At 44.2% G+C, this 23,802-nt stretch overlaps 1 non-coding gene across 1 annotated transcript; it reads right to left on the bottom strand.

Annotated features, from left to right (window-relative positions):
- Positions 1-9,431: 9,431 nt before the first annotated feature.
- Positions 9,432-9,504, bottom strand: Trnaa-agc (transfer RNA alanine (anticodon AGC)). The gene has a single exon. It is a non-coding gene; the product is annotated as a tRNA-Ala (tRNA).
- Between the last annotated feature and the right edge of the window lie 14,298 nt (positions 9,505-23,802).

Below are 23,802 nucleotides of genomic sequence, written 5' to 3'. Positions count from 1 at the left end.
GGCTTTCGCAGTTGACCCTGAAAGTAAATAAATGTAACATATTGCGCGTACGTAGGAAAAGAAATCCATTACTGTACAGCTACACTACTGACGAGAAAACGCTGGAACCAGTTTCTAACGTAAAATAGCTAGGAATAACTATCCAAAATTACATATAAAACAAATTGTATCAAAATCAGATGCTAGATTGTCATTCACAGGAAGGATCTTACGGAAATGTAAGTCATCCACGAAGTTAGTGGCTTAAAAGGCGCTTGTTCGACCGATTCTTGAGTATTGTCCATGAATATGGGATCCTTACCAGGTAGGACTGATAGAGAAGACAGAGAAGATCCAACGGAGAACGGTGGATCGTTTAGTCGTCGCGAGGGCGTTACTAAGATTCTCAACAAACTCCACTACCAGACGTTACAAAAGAGGCGTTGTGCACCACGGAAAGGTTTACCATCGAAATTTCGAGAGAGAGGACAACATATTACTTCCTCCTACATACTTCTCGCATAATGACCCCTACGAGAAAATTCGATGAATTAGAGCCAGTGCAGAGGCTTACCGATAGTTATTCTTCCCAAGCGCCATTCCGTAAAGGAACAAGGTAGCGGTGATCAATTAGTGGTGCCAAAAGTACTCTCCGCCACACGCCACAGGTGGCTTGCGGAGTATACTACAGATGTAGATGTAAAGTAGGGGCCAGAGCCTCCCTGCTGACACACCAGAGCTGCCCGCGTCATTTTGCCATCACAGGTTTCCTGTTCCGATTCAGTTCCAGCAGCCGCCGGGAAAACCGCTTTCACTTTGTCCCTATGCCTCAGCGAGAAAGGGTTGTTGAGTTGTTTTGTGATAAGAGACCAAACTGCGAGGTCATTGGTCTCGTCGGATCAGGGAAGGACGGGGAAGGAAGTCGGCCGTGCCCTTTCAAAGAACCATCCCGGCATTTGCCTGGAGCGATTTAGGGAAATCACGGAAAACCTAAATCACGCTGGCCGGACGCGGGATTGAACCGTCGTCCTCCCGAAAGCCATTCCAGTATGCGAACCACTGCACCACCTCGCTCGGTGGCGAGAAAGAATAACGACCGTTAAAAAGATGAGCAGTTTTTAACGGTTGCAGCCATTTTGAGTAATTTACCAACTCAAAATGATGGCAGCTGAAATTTGTTTGGAGATTTTGGTTTCTTATTGTGTTACGAATTTTCAAGTTTCTTTCTTCTTGGAAACTTGATTAACAGTTTAAACGACGACTGAAGTTTTAAGGAACTTGAAATAAAATTAATAATGAAGTTATGGATACATCAGCGGGTTGTTCATTAGCAAAGGGTCCTAGATATTTCACGTGACTGATTGCTTTTTAATTCTTAGTCGACTCTTTGTCTGTTTGCTGTCTCGCACGGCCGCCCGAACATGCTTCTCATTAAATCGCCGTTTTGGGAAGATTCGTCATATAACACATTCACCTGTGCCACCCTACTGCGGATATATCAGCCTTTATTCGATATAATCTTATTTCCTACATAGCAGAAATTTTTCATTTCATTCACCACTGAGTCGAACTCAGATTTGATGGCAACCAAAATTTTTTTTTTTTTGCTTTCCTTTATTCTTCATCATCTTCGTCTTTATTTGTCGTACTATGTATTCTGTCCATTCCATTCAAGGGGTCTTCTAACCCTTGGAACAGGTCAGAAAAGCGTGTCGTCCGATTATTCATAAATTAGTAAGTGTTTTTATTCCTCTTCCGAAAATTCGGTTTCTTCATTGACTCGTCATCATATAAGAGATGATCAAAAAGTTTGCGTTCGAAGGCTGTACAGCCCAGAATTGGTACGCCAATCAGTCAAAATCGCCATGAGTATTGAGGCAATCATCCGACCGCCGCACCAGACTGAAGATACTCGTTTGGTAAAATGACGCGCGTGAGGATATCTACAGCTACCTGCTGCACATTCTCGTCCGAGAGGAATCGTCGACACTTCAAGGCTTGTTTCAGGAGACTGAAGGGTGATAATCGCATTGGGAAACACCAGAGCTAGGGGGTGTATGCTCAAGTATCTCCGCCTTGAATTGGCGGAACTTCTGCGTTACTACTTTTGCGATAGTGGCACGTGCGTTACCATGAAGCAGCAGCACCATTACGCAACGGTGCTTTTCGGCAGCCATTTTGTCCCATACACATGCTTCCTTCTCGGACGATTGTCTACTGGTGTTTGTCCTCCAGCGGTTAAGAAAAGAATAAAAGCGCGTTGGTCCTATTTGGATGCATTTGATGACAATGTCGCCATATTTCAAGTTTCCGCATTTATCACACACACACACCGGGAAGACAAGAATTCCACACAAATCCCTCGCCTACATGTCGGTGCTTATATACCCGTATAGCAGACGCCCTACGCTGCAGATACGCTGCAGCTGCAGCAACGCTCTCAAACGGAAACATTTTGATCCCTCGTTGTTGTACATTAGTCGTCTGTGTCTGGTCTTTAGCCCTCATCTTTTAACTCTTTCAGACGAGAAATTTTTCTGGAAGAAGGAATATTTTTTTATGTGGTGAAAGGGTACAGTACTGCCCGCCATAGAAAAGATGTACAACAACATACTTTGTTGTTCTTGTCCGAATAGCGTTTTTTGTAGAATAACACCATTTTATTTAATAAACCAAAGCCAGCTACCAATGTAGGAAAGAAGGACAATTTCTATGTTTAATTATTCAGATGTGCACTTCCTTAAAACAGATCCTTGAATCCAGTTTGTTAACGTTTGGGAATTGAATGAATGGCTGGTCGTCTGCTGACCACAGATAGCGAAGGTAGATTCTATAATCATCTTTGAGACGGTTCTCTGGTCACCTTTGGCCGAACTTAAGAGAGGAAGTATACCAGAGCACCAGAGGGCCTGGAAAGTGGCTGACCAATACGGTGGCAAGGTCCTCCCTCCCCCACTTCTGCGGAGGCGTGGGATCACCGGATGAACGGCCATGTTGCAGCACTCTGTCGCTGCTTCCTGAGGTGTGAAGACGTGCTCTATGTGTGCTCCGGAAAAACAAATTTAAATGAAAATGGTATGCATGTAGAGTATTTAGGAGTTGATGAACTAATAATTTCTCTTTTCAGAAACTTTTGGTGCGGGGCTGATTTAAATTATTCTGAGAAAGATAGGCAGGTAAAAATTGATGGGGAACATAGAATTCTTCGGAAGTGACAAAGAAACCACGTTTTGTAATCATAAGACGAAATACTAGCGTGTGCTAGTATTAAGATGAAATACTTCCGTGTGTAAATCTAAGCTGAAAATAATTAAGATTTCCGTGTGCAGAACTTCACTTAGAGACAAGCACTTCCACGTGGTGAGTACAGTGTGAGTCTCAACCTGACTATGAGACAGTAAAAAAGAATTAGAAGTGCTTGTCCTAGCATTCAGTTGAGGATCCGTATGTGAAATAAATAAGATACCAAAACTTCCATTATGAGATAGATTTGTGTGACCCCAGCATGATATTCAGAGTGAATTAAGGTGGGTCAGCCATCTACCCGACAACTCCATGTGGGTTGCATTGCACATGCACAAGGAGATGTGCACAAATCCTCCAGAGTTTGTGATAGGAAAATTATTACGTTGGTCAGTGACGTGTGAAACTGGGATGACTATTGTTTGATGCGGGAATGCAGAACGAATAGAAAACCAAACATTTTGTTTTCTTCTTAGATGTGCTTTATACTGTCAGTGTGATTTATTATGTACTTAATGTGTGTGATTTGCATGATAGAGTTAAAAATTTGTTTCAAATACGGTGAGACAAGCATGATTTTTCCTAGTAATGCACGAAAGTAAGTAAATTCGTTGTGTTGGTAATGAATGTGGTTTAGAGAGTGTGGGAGAGAATGAAGTAGCGAAAGATTCCTTACCAATCCAGAAAAGTGCACTGTAGAAATAGACAGAAACAATACGAGACCGTAGAATAGTAAAATGCTTATGTTATGTCATGCCTATTGGGTGGAGAATCCCTTGAATAACTATTGTGTTTAAGTGTAATGCAAGAAATTTCGCAACATTAGTGTGAAAGAATTTACTGTAATAAAAGAGGAGGTATGTGAGACAAATAGTGGTCTTAATTATTGAGTTGTGGGTAGCCATTTTGTTGAGGTATTTTATCATAACTCCCATTTTATTGCTGGGATATCCAAGCTTTGGATAAAATATATATCACAGGAAGGAAATGTGGTCTTGCCAGAGTGGAGTGAGTCAATCAGAAATGTGCACTTGCTATTAGTCAGATGCGTTATCCATTCCGTTGCGTTAAAAAGTAAGGACGAGAATAAATTATAGCTTAACTGATAGGCACTATGGCTCATATTTCAAGCATAGTTGCAGTGGGTATGATAATCATGAAAATATTTCTGATGTTGTTGTTGTTGTTGTGGTCTTCAGTCCTGAGACTGGTTTGATGCAGCTCTCCATGCTACTCTATCCTGTGCAAGCTTCTTCATCTCCCAGTACCTACTGCAACCTACATCCTTCTGAATCTGCTTAGTGTATTGATCTCTTGGTCTCCCTCTACGATTTTTACCCTCCACGCTGCCCTCCAATGCTAAATTTGTGATCCCTTGATGCCTCAAAACATGTCCTACCAACCGATCCCTTCTTCTAGTCAAGTTGTGCCACCAACTTCTCTTCTCCCCAATCCTATTCAATACCTCCTCATTAGTTACGTGATCTACCCACCTTATCTTCAGCATTCTTCTGTAGCACCACATTTCGAAAGCTTCTATTCTCTTCTTGTCCAAACTGGTTATCGTCCATGTTTCACTTCCATACATGGCTACACTCCATACAAATACTTTCAGAAACGACTTCCTGACACTTAAATCTATACTCGATGTTAACAAATTTCTCTTCTTCAGAAACGATTTCCTTGTCATTGCCAGTCTACATTTTATATCCTCTCTACTTCGACCATCATCAGTTATTTTACTCCCTAAATAGCAAAACTCCTTTACTACTTTAAGTGTCTCATTTCCTAATCTAATCCCCTCAGCATCACCAGATTTAATTTGACTACATTCCATTATCCTCGTTTTGCTTTTGTTGATGTTCATCTTATATCCTCCTTTCAAGACACTGTCCATTCCGTTCAACTGCTCTTCCAAGTCCTTTGCTGTCTCTGACAGAATTACAATGTCATCGGCGAACCTCAAAGTTTTTACTTCTTCTCCATGAATTTTAATACCTACTCCGAATTTTTCTTTTGTTTCCTTTACTGCTTGCTCAATATACAGATTGAATAACATCGGGGAGAGGCTACAACCCTGTCTCACTCCTTTCCCAACCACTGCTTCCCTTTCATGCCCCTCGACTCTTATAACTGCCATCTGGTTTCTGTACAAATTGTAAATAGCCTTTCGCTCCCTGTATTTTACCCCTGCTACCTTCAGAATTTGAAAGAGAGTATTCCAGTTAACGTTGTCAAAAGCTTTCTCTAAGTCTACAAATGCTAGAAACGTAGGTTTGCCTTTTCTTAATCTTTCTTCTAAGATAAGTCGTAAGGTTAGTATTGCCTCACGTGTTCCAACATTTCTACGGAATCCAAACTGATCTTCCCCGAGATCCGCTTCTACCAGTTTTTCCATTCGTCTGTAAAGAATTCGCGTTAGTATTTTGCAGCTGTGACTTATTAAACTGATAGTTCGGTAATTTTCACATCTGTCAACACCTGCTTTCTTTGGTATTGGAATTATTATATTCTTCTTGAAGTCTGTGGGTATTTCGCCTGTCTCATACATCTTGCTCACCAGACGGTAGAGTTTTGTCATGACTGGCTCTCCCAAGGCCATCAGTAGTTCTAATGGAATGTTGTCTACTCCCGGGGCCTTGTTTCGACTCAGGTCTTTCAGTGCTCTGTCAAACTCTTCACGCAGTATCTTATCTCCTATTTCATCTTCATCTACATCCTCTTCCACTTCCATAATACTATCCTCAAGTACATCGCCCTTGTATAAACCCTCTATATACTCCTTCGACCTTTCTGCCTTCCCTTCTTTGCTTAGAACTGGGTTGCCATCTGAGCTCTTGATATTCATACAAGTGGTTCTCTTCTCTCCAAAGGTCTCTTTAATTTTCCTGTAGGCAGTATCTATCTTACCCCTAGTGAGACAAGCCTCTACATCCTTACATTTGTCCTCTAGCCATCCCTGCTTAGCCATTTTGCACTTTCTGTCGATCTCATTTTTGAGACGTTTGTATTCCCTTTGGCCTGCTTCATTTACTGCATTTTTATATTTTCTCCTTTCATCAATTAAATTCAATATTTCTTCTGTTACACAAGGATTTCTATTAGCCCTCGTCTTTTTACCTACTTGATCCTCTGCTGCCTTCACTACTTCATCCCTCAGAGCTACCCATTCTTCTTCTACTGTATTTCTTTCCCCCATTCCTGTCAATTGTTCCCTTATGCTCTCCCTGAAACTCTCTACAACCTCTGGTTCTTTCAGTTTATCCAGGTCCCATCTCCTTAAATTCCCACCTTTTTGCAGTTTCTTCAGTTTCAATCTGCAATTCATAACCAATAGATTGTGGTCAGAATCCACATCTGCCCCTGGAAATGTCTTACAATTTAAAACCTGGTTCCTAAATCTCTGTCTTACCATTATATAATCTATCTGATACCTATTGTACGAATAATAATTGCACTCGCTTGGCAAGCCACTCATCTTGTAGGCCTGACTACTAGATGCCACAGAATGGGGTAGAAACCTCCCAGTGGTAATGCTCTTAGAGTATTTTCTAATGATTTTAGCTGCAATATTTATCCCAAAATATGAATCTGTTTTCAAAACATACTTCTTACACATGGATTCATTTTATAGATTAAAGTAACTAATCACCAAATTTTCTCTACTGTAGTAAATGGTAAAATTATCTTTCAATAATTACCATGGAAAATAACAATAATAATATTCATTTATAGAGTGGAATACAGCAAATCAACCAGATCCGTGTGTTCTGGTAGTCACGAGCTGCTGTGGACTGCTGCACTGACTTGCTGATACTTTCATAGGGATGCCCAACAGCTGGCAGCACTTGCACGTGATGAAATGGTTGAACATTCACAAATGTGTTCCTCAGATTTCCATTGGGAAAAAAATTCTTCTTTTGCAGCTAAGACACGGTAAAAGTTAATGTACACAATTGTAGCTAGAGGGTCTGAACGGATCAAGGACTGCGGACGTCTTATTGCATGGAAGACCTTCTTTAGGTCCACAAACGCTGAACAGGAATCCTAATGAAACTTCCTGGCAGATTAAAACTGTGTGCCCGACCGAGACTCGAACTCGGGACCTTTGCCTTTCGCGGGCAAGTGCTCTACCATCTGAGCTACCGAAGCACGACTCACGCCCGGTACTCACAGCTTTACTTCTGCCAGAATGTTTCTGGAAACATCCTCCAGGCTGTGGCTAAGCCATGTCTCCGCAATATCCTTTCTTTCAGGAGTGCTAGTTCTGCAAGGTTCGCAGGAGAGCTTCTGTAAAGTTTGGAAGGTAGGAGACGAGGTACTGGCAGAAGTACAGCTGTGAGTACCGGGCCTGAGTCGTGCTTCGGTAGCTCAGATGGTAGAGCACTTGCCCGCGAAAGGCAAAGGACCCGAGTTCGAGTCTCGGTCGGGCACACAGTTTTAATCTGCCAGGAAGTTTCATATCAGCGCACACTCCGCTGCAGAGTGAAAATCTCATTCAGGAATCCTAATGTTATTTGTGTCCACTTCCCATTAATAAGCCCAGCGTCAGAATAGCCTCTCTAGTACATTGCCCCTTCGTGGAAAGAACCTGACCCTTGCCACTTTCTTCCATACTTTTTCTGTCCTTTTGTGTATTGTTTTTGTTATGACGTAGAGCTACCTAAGATAACCGTCTTGATGTGTGCATTTTTCGTAGTCCTGGTGTTGCATCCTTGTCTCTATAAAGCATATGATAGGTAGCCGAATGACAGAGGAGCTCAGCGAGTTCAGTCAAGGTATTCTTTTATTACCGTCAGTAATAAAAGAACTGGGGAAAGTTTGCACCGATGAAATTTCAGAAATGTCACGTGACATCAGCCGAAATTGCAGAAGAGAAACGATGAAAAAAAAGATCTGAAGAAAAACAAAAATAATTAGCGTCACTCCCTTCGTTGCAGATGGGTCCGGGTTCTTTTCCCTATAACTCTCAATGTTTTTCTTGAGGTAAGGCCGTCTGGAACGAGCTCCACTCAGCCTCATTCTCGTGAGACCAGCTGATCAGCTGAGCAGCTGCTTGAATAAAGAAGCAACGGCATCATCAGGATTCATCTACTGTCAATAGTGGCTGGAGGGATTGGCGACGTGCTGACACTTGTCCCACAATCACTGATCCTATCGGCGCTGCCTTGTATCAGTCGGCCAGCTGGAACAGGGTTAAGGCCTAATCCCTAAGTGATGTTTACTTTTACGTTAACAATCATCCCCATATGTTCTATCGTGCACTTTGCAAATCTGATGTTACCGTTTTCAGCAACTGAACTAACATTACGGCAGCTCTTTTCGTTCACTGCTACTTTTAACAGTGTTCTACACTGTCGAGTTACATCAACGTGACCACTTGACAAAAGGCTGAATAACCACATTCTCCAGAGCGGTTTGCTACTAAACGTGCTGGAAGAGAGTCAATGATGTTCTGGTAGGTACCGACAAGGATGTTGAGCCATACCAGCTCCTGTGCCATAGTAATGTATCTCGGTTAAGGATGCATGATGCGAAGGCCCAGTCGAAGTGATCCCACAGATTCTCAATTGGGTTTGAACGAGGGAATTTAGTGGTCAGTGGAACATGGGAAACCCATCCTGACCCATGCTTGTAAACTGCGAGCTGTCTAATGCGTAACATTCTCCTGTTGGTAGATACCATCGAGCCAAGGAAAAGCAGACTGATCCCCAAGGAGAGATGCATACATGTGTTCGTGCACTGTCGCTTCCAGAATGACGAGATCACCCAGGGAATGCCATGAAAACATTCCGCAGGCCAAAATGCTCCCTCCCTCTGTCTGGACCCTTCCGAAGATTATTGCAGGGTGTTTGCTCTCAGACGTTTCACGCCGCACACGCCGAGGGCCATCTATCCGATGGAGCATGAAACGTGATTCATCTGAAAAGTCAACTTGTCACGTCCACTTGCGGTACTGGTCGAGCAAATTCCAACCTTCGTCGCTAATCAACAGCAGTCAGCATGGGTGAATGAACCAGGCACCTGCTGCAGAGGCCCATACACAGAAAAGTTCGCTGAAAGTTTGAGGGGACGTTGTTTTTAGTCCCTTACATCATTTGGGCGGTCGTATGCTCAACAGTTCCACTTCTTATAATTAAATTTTTGCCTGAGAGTTTTTTTTATTTTCCACGATAATGATCGAAGCAGACGAAATGAATTGAAATTCGTGCTGCGACCGGGACTCGAACCCGGGGCTTCTGGCTCGCTAGGCAGAAATGCTAACCATTACACCACCGCAGGACTATGGTCAACACTGCTGCACGAACTACCTAAGCTGAGTACCCTCCCCACCACAAACTTCATTTTCCCTTACATATTGTCACTACTGCCGCGGCTCTCCGATTTTGACAAGCACCCCGGCATTATAAGATCTATAAAGATCACCAATGGTACAATAACGTCCCATTACGTCCAATGCTGGGCTGCTTACCAATATCGGAGAGCCCTGGCAGTAGTGACAATATGTAAGGGAAAATGAATTGAAGTTTGTGTTGGGGATGGTATTCAGGTAGTTCGTGCAGCAATGTTGACCATCGTCCTGCGGTGGTGTAATGGTTAGCATTTCTGCCAAGCAAGTAAGAACACCGGCGTTCGAGTCCCGGCAGCAGCACAAATTTTAATTCATTTCGTCCGCTTCGATCATTATCGTAGTTCCACTTCTATTAGCCCATACACATCTACATAGCCGTCGTTCACCTTTCTCATCTATGCCCGTGGTGCAACAAAGTTGCTTCAGCGTCAGTTTTCGATAGGCCGTTTTGCCATGTACGGTATTCTTGAACCACAGCAACACACGAACAGTTTACAAACATAGCAGTTTCGGAAAACTTTCACCCTTCGCCCAAAAGCCAATAATCATGCCCTTTTGAACAGTAGATAAATCGTTCCGTTTCCGCATTACGACAACGACTGCACCGTTTTGCGGATACCCCGACATGCTTTATTTACCCTACAGTGTTAGTATTGCCACCAGACATCTGTTGGTTCTTTATTGCATGTTGTCATCGAACATAGGCGGTGACTGAACCGTGTATAAGTAAAAAGCCTCTGTGGACAAAGTCCTACCACTGCTATTCCTCTCATGTTTTACCAGTACCATCTCTACCCCTAAACTTCCGTTTACTCTAACTTCTGACCTCATAGTAAGTAGAACCAATTGCTGCTGCTGCACCGTATGGTCGATTCTTGCTTTCCTGCACATGTGCTTACCTAAAATGAAGCCCATTTCATACATTAGTGAAGCATACTGAGGTGACAGAAGTCATACCGTACCTCCTAATATCGTGCCTGACATCCTTTTGGCCAGTGTAGTGCAGCAACTCGACGTGGCATGGACTGAAGCAGTCGGAAGTCCCCTGAAGAAATAGTGGGCCATACTGCCTCTACGCCCTTCCATAATTTCGAAAGGCGGTGCAGGATTTTGTGCACGAATGACCTCTGGATTATATCCCATAAACGTACCATGGAATTCATGTCGTTCTTTATAGGTGGCCAACTCATTCGCTCGAGTTTCATGTCGGCCGATCTTAGTGGCCAAATCATTTTCTCGAATTTTCCATAACGTTCCTCAAGCCAATCGCGATCAACTGTGGCCCGGTAACATGGCGCATGGCGAATGGCTGCAAATGGTCTTCAGGCAGACGAACTTAACCATTTCAAGTCAATGACTGGTTGATTTTGACCAGAGGACCCACTGCGTTCCTTGTAAACACAACCCACGTCATTTTGAAGCCAACACCAGCTGCATGTGACAACTTGGGTGCGCGACTTCGTGGAGCCTACCATCACCTCATGCCTACTGAAATCGATAGTCATTTGACCAGGCCACGGTTTTCCAATGGGCTAGGGTCAAAATGATGTGGTCACGAGCCCTGGAGAGATGCCGTGCTGTTAGCAAAGAAACTCGTCTGCTACCATAGCCCATTGCCACCAGTTTTCGCCACACTGTCCTATCGGATATGTTCGTTGTGCGTCTCACATTGATTTCTGTGGTTATTTCACTCTGTGTTGCTTGTCTGTTAGCATCAACAACTCTATGCAAACGCCGCAACTCTCGGTCGTTAAGTGAAGGTCTACGGCCAATGCATTGTATGTGGTGAGAGCTAATGCCAGAAATTTGGTATTCTCGGAACGTTCATGTCACAGTCGATCTCGGTATGTTGCATTCCCTAACGATTACCGAAATGGAATGTCCCAAACATCTAGCTGCAACCACCATTCCGCTTTGAAACTCTGTCCATTCCCTTTGTGTGGTCATAATCACGTGGGCAACCTCTTCACGTGAAGCACCAGAGTAAGGATTACAGCTCCTCCAAAGCACTGCTCTTTTATACATTGTGTAAGCGATATGCTGCCACCTGTATGTTTTCATATCGCTATCCCATGATTTTTATCACCTCAGCGTATATTCAAAGCGTGACGGACTTCAAAGGTGACGGACTTGCACCCTCCCAGAAGGTGCCCTCTAGCGTACGGTCAGTCTAGCACAAATAGATACCCTAGTGTGTGTCAAAACCGTAAGGTGAAGGTTGCACACTGCTCGCCAGTGGAGAGCACAACCGAGGTCTCCCACGTGGCAGCCGGCCAGGGGGCCGAGCGGTTCTAGGCGCTACAGTGTGGAACTGCAAGACCGCTACGGTCGCAGGTTCGAATCCTGCCTCGGGCATGGATGTGTGTGATGTCTTTAGGTTAGTTAGGTTTAAGTAGTTCTAAGTTCTAGGGGACTGATGACCTTATCCCATAGTGCTCAGAGCCATTTTTGAACCCACGTGGCCGGCCGAAGTGGCCGTGCGGTTAAAGGCGCTGCAGTCTGGAACCGCAAGACCGCTACGGTCGCAGGTTCGAATCCTGCCTCGGGCATGGATGTTTGTGCTGTCCTTAGGTTAGTTAGGTTTAACTAGTTCTAAGTTCTAGGGGACTAATGACCTCAGCAGTTGAGTCCCATAGTGCTCAGAGCCATTTGAACCATTTGAACCCACGTGGCAGTAAGGGATACCGCCGAATGCCCGCACTCGACTGCCCTCAACGCGCAACTGAGTTCTTGGAGCTTCCCGACGCTAAAAATCCTCTCGGCCAATCCACAGTAGTGCCGTTTCGTTTCCTTAAACGTCATGTCTCTTCTCAGCCAGTGAGAAACTAATACACAGTTCCGTGTCATCTAGTTACTACGTGGCCAAGGTCCCACCATTGGAAATTACATCAGCCGCTCCTGCTCTGCCCAAAGTTGGGTACTACTGTGGAACCTTATGAAGTCTAATGAATTAAATATGGAATACTGTTTATGGGATCTAGCATATATGAGCAGTGATGGAAAAAATCGCAACGACAATAAATAATTAATCTAGAGTAATGAGATTTCATAAACTGACATACGGCCGAGAGAGCGGTGTGCTGACTAATTGCCCGTCCAGATCCGCACACAGTGACGCCTGTGGTCTGAGGATGACATGGCGGCCGGTCGGCACCATTGGCCATCGTAACCTTCTAGGGTGGAGTATAGTTTTTTTAATGAGATTTTGGGAATACATTTGCCTAGGTAACATATTTAAGTGATTAACACAGCAAGATCACAGGTTAATGCAAGGGCGAGATAAACCATTGCAAATGTAAAATGCTGGTACATTAATAACGAGTGTAAACTTCAGAACGTTGAATGTAAGCATGAAAATTTGCACGTATTGTGTTCTACATGTGCCGGACTTCAGTTTCTGCGTTGGAGTTTCATGCCTGTTGTACTTGGTCAGTCAATACATAGACGGTTAAGCGCTTTTTGTGGGTGACACTAACGTTGTCGTCCAATGATATCCCAAATATACTCGACTGGAGACAGATCTGGTGATTGAGCAGGTCAAGACAATATGTCGACACTCTGTAGAGCATGTCGGTTTACAATAGCGGTATGTGGGCGAGCTTTATCCTGTTGGAAAACACCCGCTCGAATGATGTCCATGAATGGCAGCATAGCAGGTCGAATCAGCAGACTGGTGTACAAATTTGCAGGCAGTGTGCGTGGGACAACCACGAAAGTGTTCCTGCTGTGATATGAAATCGCACCTCAGAACATAACCCAAGATGGAGGTCAAATGTGTCTAGCAGGCAGACAGGTTGGTTGTAAGCCTTCAACTCTCCTCCTCCTAAACAACACAAGACCATCACTGGCACCGGGGCAGAACCAGCTTTCACCAAGAAACGCAACAGACCTCCACCCTGCCCTCTCGCTTGGCAAAACTGAAGTCGCAGTTGGCGATGGTTTGGGACCAGTGCAATCCACGCTACAGGGCCTCTGGCTCAGAGCTGTTCTTGAAATAACCGATTTGTAAACGTTCATTGTGTCACTGTGATGACAAATCTGCTCAAATTGCTGCTGCAGATGCCGCACGATGCGCTAGAGCAGGGCTTCACAACATACGTGCTCGCGGAGCAAGCTGTGAGCAGCAAGGCGCGAGCACTGAGCAGCGCGAGCACGCTACCCCCACTACCGGACCAGAGCGGAGAGTGGGGAGAGTCACGTGGGGTACATAACACCTGCCGCCAGTCGATGTAAATCCGCGGCCACCTGCAGGGATATCACTCACGAATTATTACTGCGACAAATGAAACAAATAAAGGAGAATGTACACGTGCCACATAATTTTATTAGCTTAGTGTATGCCTCTACCATCTGTAGATACTGAAACTAAGAATTCCACGACAATCCTATATTTTCAACACTTTCTTCAACACTACTTAAAATATCACCTCCGGTTGTAGTGTTCTTCATGGCTACTACATCGAGGAGCTCCTCCCTCACCTGAAGATCTCTATTAACACCTCTAATAAATATGGCAAGCTGCGCTGTTCCAGTGATATCAAAACTTTCGTCCAGAGCTAGAGAATACGCCATAAAATCTTTACAGATATTTGCAAGCTGGCTCTGGACGTCGTCTGCCATGTCCTGTATGCGACGCATAATGGTCATGTTAGATAATGGCACAATCCGAAACTGTTCAACTTGAGATGGACACAAACGTTCCGCTGCAACTACCAAACATTCCTTTATTAAATCGCCATCAGTGAAGGGGCGCAGGGATTTTGCTAAAAGCAAAGCAATTTTGTAACCCACTCTGAGAGCTGCCTCAGTTGATTTTTCTTCGTCGTCCAGATCTTCTTCGGATAGCTTCCTTTTATGTTTAATAATTTCCTGTGCACGATCTGGTCAATCACATTTTCCATGTCCGTAGTCTTTCGCGTGGTACGATATATAATGTCGCTGCAAATTAAATTTCCTAAAAGAGTTCAGCGTTTTGTGACATACTAAACATTTTGCAACACCATCTTTTTCTGTAAACAGATACAATTCCCCCCAATGGGGGTTGAACTGCGAAAGCATGGTTGGGGTTACACAACGGCGACTTCACATGATTCTTAACCAGCGAAGTGACTGTTAAGAGCTGATCGTAGTACTTTAAATGTTACACAGTCGGCGCGAATTCAATAGGCACGCTGCGGCCCTATTCAAACGTGCGCGCGCATTTCCCCTCCCTCCCCTCCCTCCCTACTCCACGACCTTGCAGCTGCTCGCGAGCAGGCGCCTGAGCAGACGCGAGTACTCGCGCTCAAAACCGGCCAGTTGTTAAGCCCTGCGCTAGAGTATATGCCGAACACGATGGCCTCCCTCTCAGTGGAGCCACGTGGGCTTCCGGATCTCGGTCTTCTTGAGACCGGCACTTTCTCTTGACCACTACGTCCAGCAGTCATGTAAAGTAGCTATATTCCTGCCAAGTCTTCCTGCAATATCGCAGAAAGAATATCCAGCTTCCTGCAGCCCTATTACACTACCTCGTTCAAACTCAGTGAGGTGAAGATAATGGCGTCTTTGTCACCATGAAGGTATTGTTGATTAACATCAACTGACCACGCTACTGGCGCCAGTCTTATGCGAGTGGAGCGAAATTTGAGTAGACATCCTCTTTCAGATGTCGAAAGACGCCTACTTCTATGTCGCACAACCCCTTCTTGGTGCTACGATTTTTTTGCCCCCGTCAGTGTGTTACACATAGGACAATAAAAGCTGCAGGTCCCCTATAAAGGTAATTGTCAAACTGTTCTCTACTGAAATCAAATACGAATACGGATGGTATATGGTGGCGATGTTCTGAAATCACAGAGGCAGAATCAGGTCAGACGGGTTCGCAATTTGGTAGCTCGCGTACCGAGGCGAGGCGTCGGCCGTCGACGCGCTAATAACGCGGCCGAGACGTCGGCAGCGAGCAGATATTCGGCAGTCGGAGCGGGGAGCAGGGGCCTGCTAACAGCGCCGCGTCCACGGCAATCCAATCTCGCCGGTACACACTCCTCTGCTCCCCGGCCGTTGCGTTACGCCAACATCCCAGACATCCGCGTCTGCGGCCACGCCGATACGACTCCTGACCGCTGCAGGTTTCTATTAAGGCGCAGCGAAGCGGACCCTCAACATCTCCCTCGCGGCAGGTGAAATGAATCCGGTACCATCAGGACACGTGCAAGGTAAGGTCTGGTGCAGCTACAAAATTTTGGTCTCTCTTTTTTCTCTCTCTCTTTTTGCGTTTGATCCTCCACAATTTCAAGTTTTTAAGACTTCTAACATTGCTGACTATACGGTATTATGTAATGGTGCCACATGTTAAGGCACAGCACCACGCTCGTGCTAACTATAAAGTACTGTTCTTAGTTTATAAATAACATCGCCTTTTGAACGTCGTAATTAAAAGATCACTGGCTGCCCCTTTGTAACATACAGGGTATAACAAAAAGGTATGGCCACACTTTCACAAAACATTCTGTTATGTAATAAAATAAATATTTATATTTGTTTTGTGACCATTAGTGTAATGTAATAAAATAAAATATGTGGCGTGACTTATACAAAAAAGAAACACACATTAGTGCAATGGCTCAGCATAAAAGAGAAATAACTAATGTAAAAATAGTTCAAATGGCTCTGAGCACTATGGGACTTAACATCTGTGGTCATCAGTGCCCTAGAACTTAGAACTACTTAAACCTAACTAAGGACATCACACACATCCATGCCCAAGGCAGGATTCGAACCTGCGACCGTAGTGGCCACGCGGTTCCAGACAAGCGCCTAGAACCGCACGGGCACACCGGCCGGCGAACTAATGTAGGAATATTATTAACAGTGTAATATGTTGTTTAATTTAGCCCGACGTGTATAAGCACTCAGTAAACTAGCTCAGTTCTCAGGGTAGTTACGTAATCGTCTATAATTAAGTGTCCTTTTCTTATTTATTCAACACTAGAGAATATTTGCCAAGTCTGTTCGATGTACACTACTGTAGTACGTAACTTAATGTCGTGGTTTCGTCTCGATTCCCCAACATAAGATAACAAGAGTAGCATCTACAAATGAAATCCTATAATGGAACTGAAATCCTGTGACCAGACCTTTTCTGCCAGGGATATTATCTCGTTTTATAAAGAAAATCTGTAAATAAAATTGTTAAATTATTAGTAGTTGCGTCCGGTCTCGTGGGATCTGAAATAAAGTTAATTTTCCTAACCGACGGCACACCTCGTAAATGAGCTAAAAGAAAAATGTTAAAGATTTTTCTAAGATGGCGCCTAACAATGAAAATTCTTTGTTAAGGCCCATATCTACTTAAGGCAGTCTAATTAACAGACTAACAATAGATTGACCACATACGCAAAATTCTTTTGACAAAATAACCATTATATTTTTCAGGTTTTAAGTACAACTTACATTATCAACTGGTACAGCAAGATGAGCTTTACGCAAGAACGTCCTCTTAGGTCCGAATCCAAGCAGATAAGATGAGCGAATGACAAAGGAAAGATAGTTCATGCTTAGAAGCACAAGAGTCCATGGGATAACATGTCCATTGTAGTTCTATCTCTTTTTCTTTGGCGTTCTTGTCGATTATTTATAAAATTTATCGTAATATTTAGTTCACATTTTTTTAAACCAAAGTCTACCCAGGTGAAATAGTAAAATTCCTCATACACAGAGAAATAAAACGTGTTATTTGCGTATTGGTCCAGAAAGGCTTTATTTACATTTTGTGGCTCATTTTCTACTTCTCTTTACACTGAGGTGACAACAAGTCATGGGACAGCGATATGCACACACTTAGGTGCCGGTAGTATCGCGTATGCAAGGTATAAAAGAGCAAAGCTTTGACGGAGCTGTCATTTGTACTCAGCTGATTCATGTGAAAACGTTTCCGACGTGATTATGGCCGCACGGTGGGAATTAAAAGTCTCTGAACTCGGAATGGTAGTCGCAGACAGATGCACGGGACATTCCATTTCGGAAATCATTAGGGAAATCAGTGCTCCGAGACCCACAATGTCAAGAGAGTGCCGAAAATACCACATTTCGGGCATTACCTCTCACCAAGGCCAAGGCGGTGACCGACGACCTTCACTTAGAAACCGATAGCTGCAGCTTTTGCATAGAAATGTCAGTGATAACAGACCAGCACCACTGCATGAAATAGCCGCAGAAATCAATGTGGGTCGTAGGCCGTACATATCTCTTAAGACAGTGTGTCGTTAAAGGGCTATGGCAGCAGACGACCTACGCGAGTGCCTTTGCTGACAGCACGACATCGCCTGCCGCACCTCTCTTGAACTCGTGGCCATATCGGTTGGACCCTAGCTGGCTGGTAAACAGTGGTCTGGTCAGATGAGTCCAGATTTCGGTCGGTAAAAGCTGATGGTAGGGCTCGAGCGTGGCGCAGAACCCAAGAGGCCATGGACGCAACATGTCAGCGAAGCACTGTGCAAACTGGTGGCGGCTCTGTAATGATGTGGGCTGTGTTCAAGTAGAATGGACTGGGAGCTCTGGATGTTCGCTTATTTGGAGACCATTTGTAGCCATTTATGGGCGTTACGTTCGGAAACAAAGATGGAAAAACACTACTGGCCATTGAAATTGTTACACCAAGAATAGATGCAGATGATGAACCATGGATCTTGCCGTTGGTGGGGCGGCGTGCGTGCCTCAGCGATACAGATAACCGTACCGTAGGTGCAACCACAAAGGAGGGGTATCTGTTGAGAGGCCAGACAAACGTGTGGTTCCTGAAGAGGGGCAGCAGCCTTTTCAGTAGTTGCAGGGGCAACAGTCTGGATGATTGACTGATCTGGCCTTGCAACACTAACCAAAACGGCCTTGGTGTGCTGGTACTGCGAACGGCTGAAAGCAAGGGGAAACTACAGACGTAATTTTCCCCGAGGGCATGCAGCTTTACTGTATGGTTAAATGATGATGGCGTCCTCTTGGGTACAATATTCCGGAGGTAATATAGTCCCCCATTCGGATCTCCGGGCGGGGACTACTCAAGAGGTTGTCGTTATCAGGAGAAAGAAAACTGGCGTTCTACGGATCGGAGCGTGTGGAATGTCAGATCCCTTAATCGGGCAGGTAGGTTAGAAAATTTAAAAAGGGAAATGGATAGGTTAAAGTTAGATATAGTGGGAATTAGTGATGTTCGGTGTCAGGAGGAACAAGACTTCCGGTCAGGTGACTACAGGGTTATAAATACAAAATCAAATAGGGGTAATGCAGGCGTAGGTTTAATAATGAATAGGAAAATAGGAATGTGGGTAAGCTACTACAAACAGCATAGTGAACGCATTATTGTGGCCAAGATAGATACGAAGCCCACGCCTACCACAGTAGTACAAGTTTATATGCCAACTAGGGAATTCGTCAGTAGGAAAAGGGAAAGAAGGAAACGTAGTAGGTGAATATGGATTGGGGGTAAGAAACGAAAGAGGAAGCCGCCTGGTAGAATTTTGCGCGGAGCACAACTTAATCATAGCTAACGCTTGGTTCAAGAATCATAAAAGAAGACTGTATACATGGAAGAAGCCTGGAGATACTAGAAGGTTTCAGATAGATTATAAATTGGTAAGACAGAGATTTAGGAACCAGGTTTTAAATTGTAAGACATTTCCAGGGGCAGATGTGGACTCTGACCACAATCTATTGGTTATGAACTGTACATTAAAATTGAAGAAACTGCAAAAAGGTGGGAATTTAAGGAGATGGGACCTGTATAAACAGAAAGAACCAGAGGTTGAAGAGAGTTTCAGGGAGAGCATAAGGGAACAATTGACTAGAATGGGAGAAAGAAATGCAATAGAAGAAGAATGGGTAGCTTTGAGGGATGAAGAAGGCAGCAGAGGGTCAAGTAGGAAAAAAGACGAGGGCTAGTAGAAATCCTTGGGTAACAGAAGAAATATTGAATTTAATTGATGAAAGGAGAAAATATAAAAATGCACTAAACGAAGCAGGCAAAAAGGAATAAAAACGTCTCAAAAATGAGATCGACAGGAAGTGCAAAATGGCTAAGCAGGGATGGCTAGAGGACAAATGTAAGGATAAAGAGGCTTATCTCATGAGGGGTAAGATAGATACTGCCTACAGGAAAATTAAAGAGACCTTTGGGGAAAAGAGAACCACTTGTATGAATATCAAGAGCTCAGATGGAAACCCAGTCCTAACCAAAGAAGGGAAAGCAGAAAGGTGGAAGGAGTATATAGAGGGTCTATACAAGGGCGATGTACTTGAGGACAATATTATAGAAATGGAAGAGAATGTAGATGAAGATGAAATGGGAGATATGATACTGCGTGAAGAGTTTGACAGAGCACTGAAAGACCTGAGCCGAAACAAGGCCCCAGGAGTAGACAACATTCCATTAGAACCACTGACGGCCTTGGGGGAGCCAGTCCTGACAAAATTCTACCATCTGGTGAGCAAGATGTATGAGACAGGCGAAGTACCCTCAGACTTCAAGAAGAATATAATAATTCCAATCCCAAAGAAAGCAGGTGTTGACAGATGTGAAAATTACCGAACTATCAGTTTAATAAGTCACAGCTGCAAAATACTAACGCGAATTATTTACAGACGAATGGAAAAACTAGCAGAAGCCGACCTCGGGGAAGATCTGTTTGGATTCCGTAGAAATATCGGAACACGTGAGGCTATACTGACCCTACGACTTATCTTAGAAGCTAGATTAAGGAAATGCAAACCTACGTTTCTTGCATTTGTAGACTTAGAGAAAGCTTTTGACAATGTTGACTGGAATACTCTCTTTCAAATTCTGAAGGTGGCAGGGGTAAAATACAGGGAGCGAAAAGCTATTTACAATTTGTACAGAAACCAGATGGCAGTTATAAGAGTCGAAGGACATGAAAGGGAAGCAGTGGTTGGGAAGGGAGTGAGACAGGGTTGTAGCCTCTCCCCGATGTTATGCAATATGTATGTTGAGCAAGCAGTAAAGGAAACAAAAGAAAAATTAGGAGTAGGTATTAAAATCCATGGAGAAGAAATAAAAACTTTGAGGTTCGCGAATGACAAAGTAATTCTGTCAGAGACAGCAAAGGACTTGGAACGGAATCGATAGTGTCTTTAAAGGAGGATATAAGATGAACATCAACAAAAGCAAAACGAGGATAATGGAATGTAGTCGAATTAAGTCAGGTGATGCTGAGGGAATTAGATTAGGAAATGAGACACTTAAAGTAGTAAAGGAGTTTTGCTATTTGGGGAGCAAAATAACTGATGATGGTAGAAGTAGAGAGGATATAAAATGTATACTGGCAATGGCAAGGAAAGCATTTCTGAAGAAGAGAAATTTGTTAACATCGAGTATAGATTTAAGTGTCAGGAAGTCGTTTCTGAAAGTATTTGTCTGGAGTGTAGCCGTGTATAGAAGTGAAACATGGACGATAAATAGTTTGGACAAGAAGAGAATAGAATGTTGCGAAATGTGGTGCTACAGAAGAATGCTGAAGATCAGATGGGTAGATCACATAACTAATGAGGAAGTGTTGAATAGGATTTGGGGAGAAGTTTGTGGCACAACTTGACTTGAAGAAGGGATCGGTTGGTAGGACATGTTCTGAGGCATTAAGGGATCACCAGTTTAGTATTGGAGGGCAGTGTGGAGAGTAAAAATCGTAGAAGGAGACCAAGGAACGAATACACTAAGCAGATTCAGAAGGATGTAGGTTGCAGTAGGTACTGGGAGATGAAGAAGCTTGCACAGGATAGAGTAGTATGGAGAGCTGCATCAAAACAGTCTCAGGACTGAAAACCACAACAACAAATGGGTATTCATTGGACAAATATATTATACTTGAACTGACATGTGATTACATTTTCACGCAATTTGTGTGCATAGATCCTGAAAAATCAGTACCCAGAACAACCACCTCTGGCCGTAATAACGGCCTTGATACACCTGGGCATTGAGTAAAACAGGGCTTGGATGGCGTGTACAGGTACAGCTGCCCATGCAGCTTCAACACGATATCACAGTTCATCAAGAGTAGTGACTGGCGTATTGTGACGAGCCACTTGCTCGGCCACTATTGACCACACGTTTTCAATTGGTGAGACATCTGCAGAAAGTGCTGGCCAGGCAGCAGTCGAACATTTTCTGTATCCAGAAAGGACCGTACAGGACCTGCAACACGCGGTCATGCTTTATCCTGCTGAAATGTAGGTTTTAGCAGGGATCGAATGAAGGGTAGAGCCACGGGTCGTAACATATCTGAAATGTAACGTACACTGTCCAAAGTGCCGTCAAAGCGAAAAAGAGGGGACCGAGACGTGTAACTAATGGCACCTCATACCATCACGCCGGGTGATACGCCAGTATGGCGATGACAAATACACGCTTCCAATGTGCGTTCACTGCGATGTTGCCAAACACGGATTGGACCATAATGATGCTGTAAACAGAACCTGGATTCATTCGAAAAAAGGACGTTTTGCCATTCGTGCACCCAGGTTCGTCGTTGAGTACACCATCGCAGGCGCTCCTGTCTGTCATGCAGCGTCCAGGGGAACCGCAGCCATGGTCTCCGAGCTGATAGTCCATGCTGCAGCAAACGTGTCGAACTGTTCGTGCAGATGGTTGTTGTCTTTCGAACGTCCCCATCTCTTCACTCAGGGATTGAGACGTGGCTGCACGATCCGTTACAGCCATGCGGATAAGATGCCTGTCATCTCGACTGCTAGTGATACGAGGCCGTTGGGATCCAGCACGGCGTTCCGTATTACCCTCCTGAACCCATCGATTCCATATTCTGCTAACAGTCATTGGATCTCGACCAACGCGAGCAGCAATGTCGCGATACGAAAACCGCAATCGTATAGGCTACAATCCGACCTTCATCAAAGTCGGAAACGTGTTACACGAGGCATCACAACAACGTTTCACCAGGCAACGCCGGTCTACTACTGTTTGTGTATGAGAAATCGGTTGGAATCTTTCGTCATGTGAGCACGTTGTGGGTGCCGCCACCGGCGCTAACCTTGTGTGAATGGTCTGAAAAGCTAATCATTTGCATATCACAGCATCTTCTTCCTATCGGTTAAATTTCGGGTCTGTAGCACGTCATCTTCGTGGTGTAGCAATTTTAATGGCCAGTAGTGTATTATGGATGGCAATGCGCCTTGTCACCGAGCCACAACTGCTCGCGATTGATTTTAAGAAGATTGTGGACATTTAGAGCGTCTGCTTTGGCCACCCAGATCGCCCGGCATGGATCCTATCGTACATTTACGTAACATAATAGAGAGGTCAGTTCGTGCACAAATTTCTGCACCGGCAACATTTTCACAGGTGTGGAAGGCTATAGAGGCAACGTGGCTCAATATTTCTGCAGGCGACTTCCAAGGACTTGTTGAGTCCACGCCACGCCAGTTGTTGCTCTATGCCGGTCCAACACGATTTTAGGAGGTATCCCATTACTTTTGTCACTGTATAATCACGTTACTCATAGGAGATATACACAAACAAAACGTAACAACATAACATGAAACGTTTTCTTATATGAAATATTCAAAATATAGAATTGGTTACTTTTGGTTAGAATTTACAGTACATTGTAATTCATAGTTTCACCGCCAGTATTTGTTGTTCCAATTCAAAGAAAGTGATCTTGACCTGGGACTCACTTTACTGCTTGCATTGACATGCTATTAACTTCATTGCTCTGATATCATGAAGCACGGAGCATCAACTGATTGGTGTTCATCGCGGACTTCTACTCTGTTATATTACAGTGAACGTACACCCAGTTGCGTAGTTGGGGAGATGTCCATACGACGTGCGAATTAGCAGATGGTAATGGCCGTGGCGCTCAACATTTGTATCGAGATACATTTCAAGAACGTATGTGCCCGACAGGACGACTTTTGAAGCAAGTGATCAGCGTCTTAGAAAACATGGAACGTTTAAGCCTATTACTTGTGCCGGCCGGAGTGGCCGTGCGGTTCTAGGCGCTCCAGTCCGGAGCCGCGCTGCTGCTACGGTCGCAGGTTATCCTGCCTCGGGCATGGGTGTATGTGATGTCCTTAGTTTAGTTAGGTTTAAGTAGTTCTAAGTTCTAGGGGACTGATGACCACAGCAGTTGAGTCCCATAGTGCTCAGAGCCATTTGAACCTATTACTCGTGAACTGTCACAAGAGGGATACATCAGAAACTGCTGTATCTCTACCGTGAGCAG

This window comes from Schistocerca nitens, chromosome 8 (genome assembly GCF_023898315.1).
Source record: "Schistocerca nitens isolate TAMUIC-IGC-003100 chromosome 8, iqSchNite1.1, whole genome shotgun sequence".
Lineage (NCBI taxonomy): Eukaryota > Metazoa > Arthropoda > Insecta > Orthoptera > Acrididae > Schistocerca > Schistocerca nitens.
This window is presented reverse-complemented; position numbering and strand designations above follow the sequence as displayed.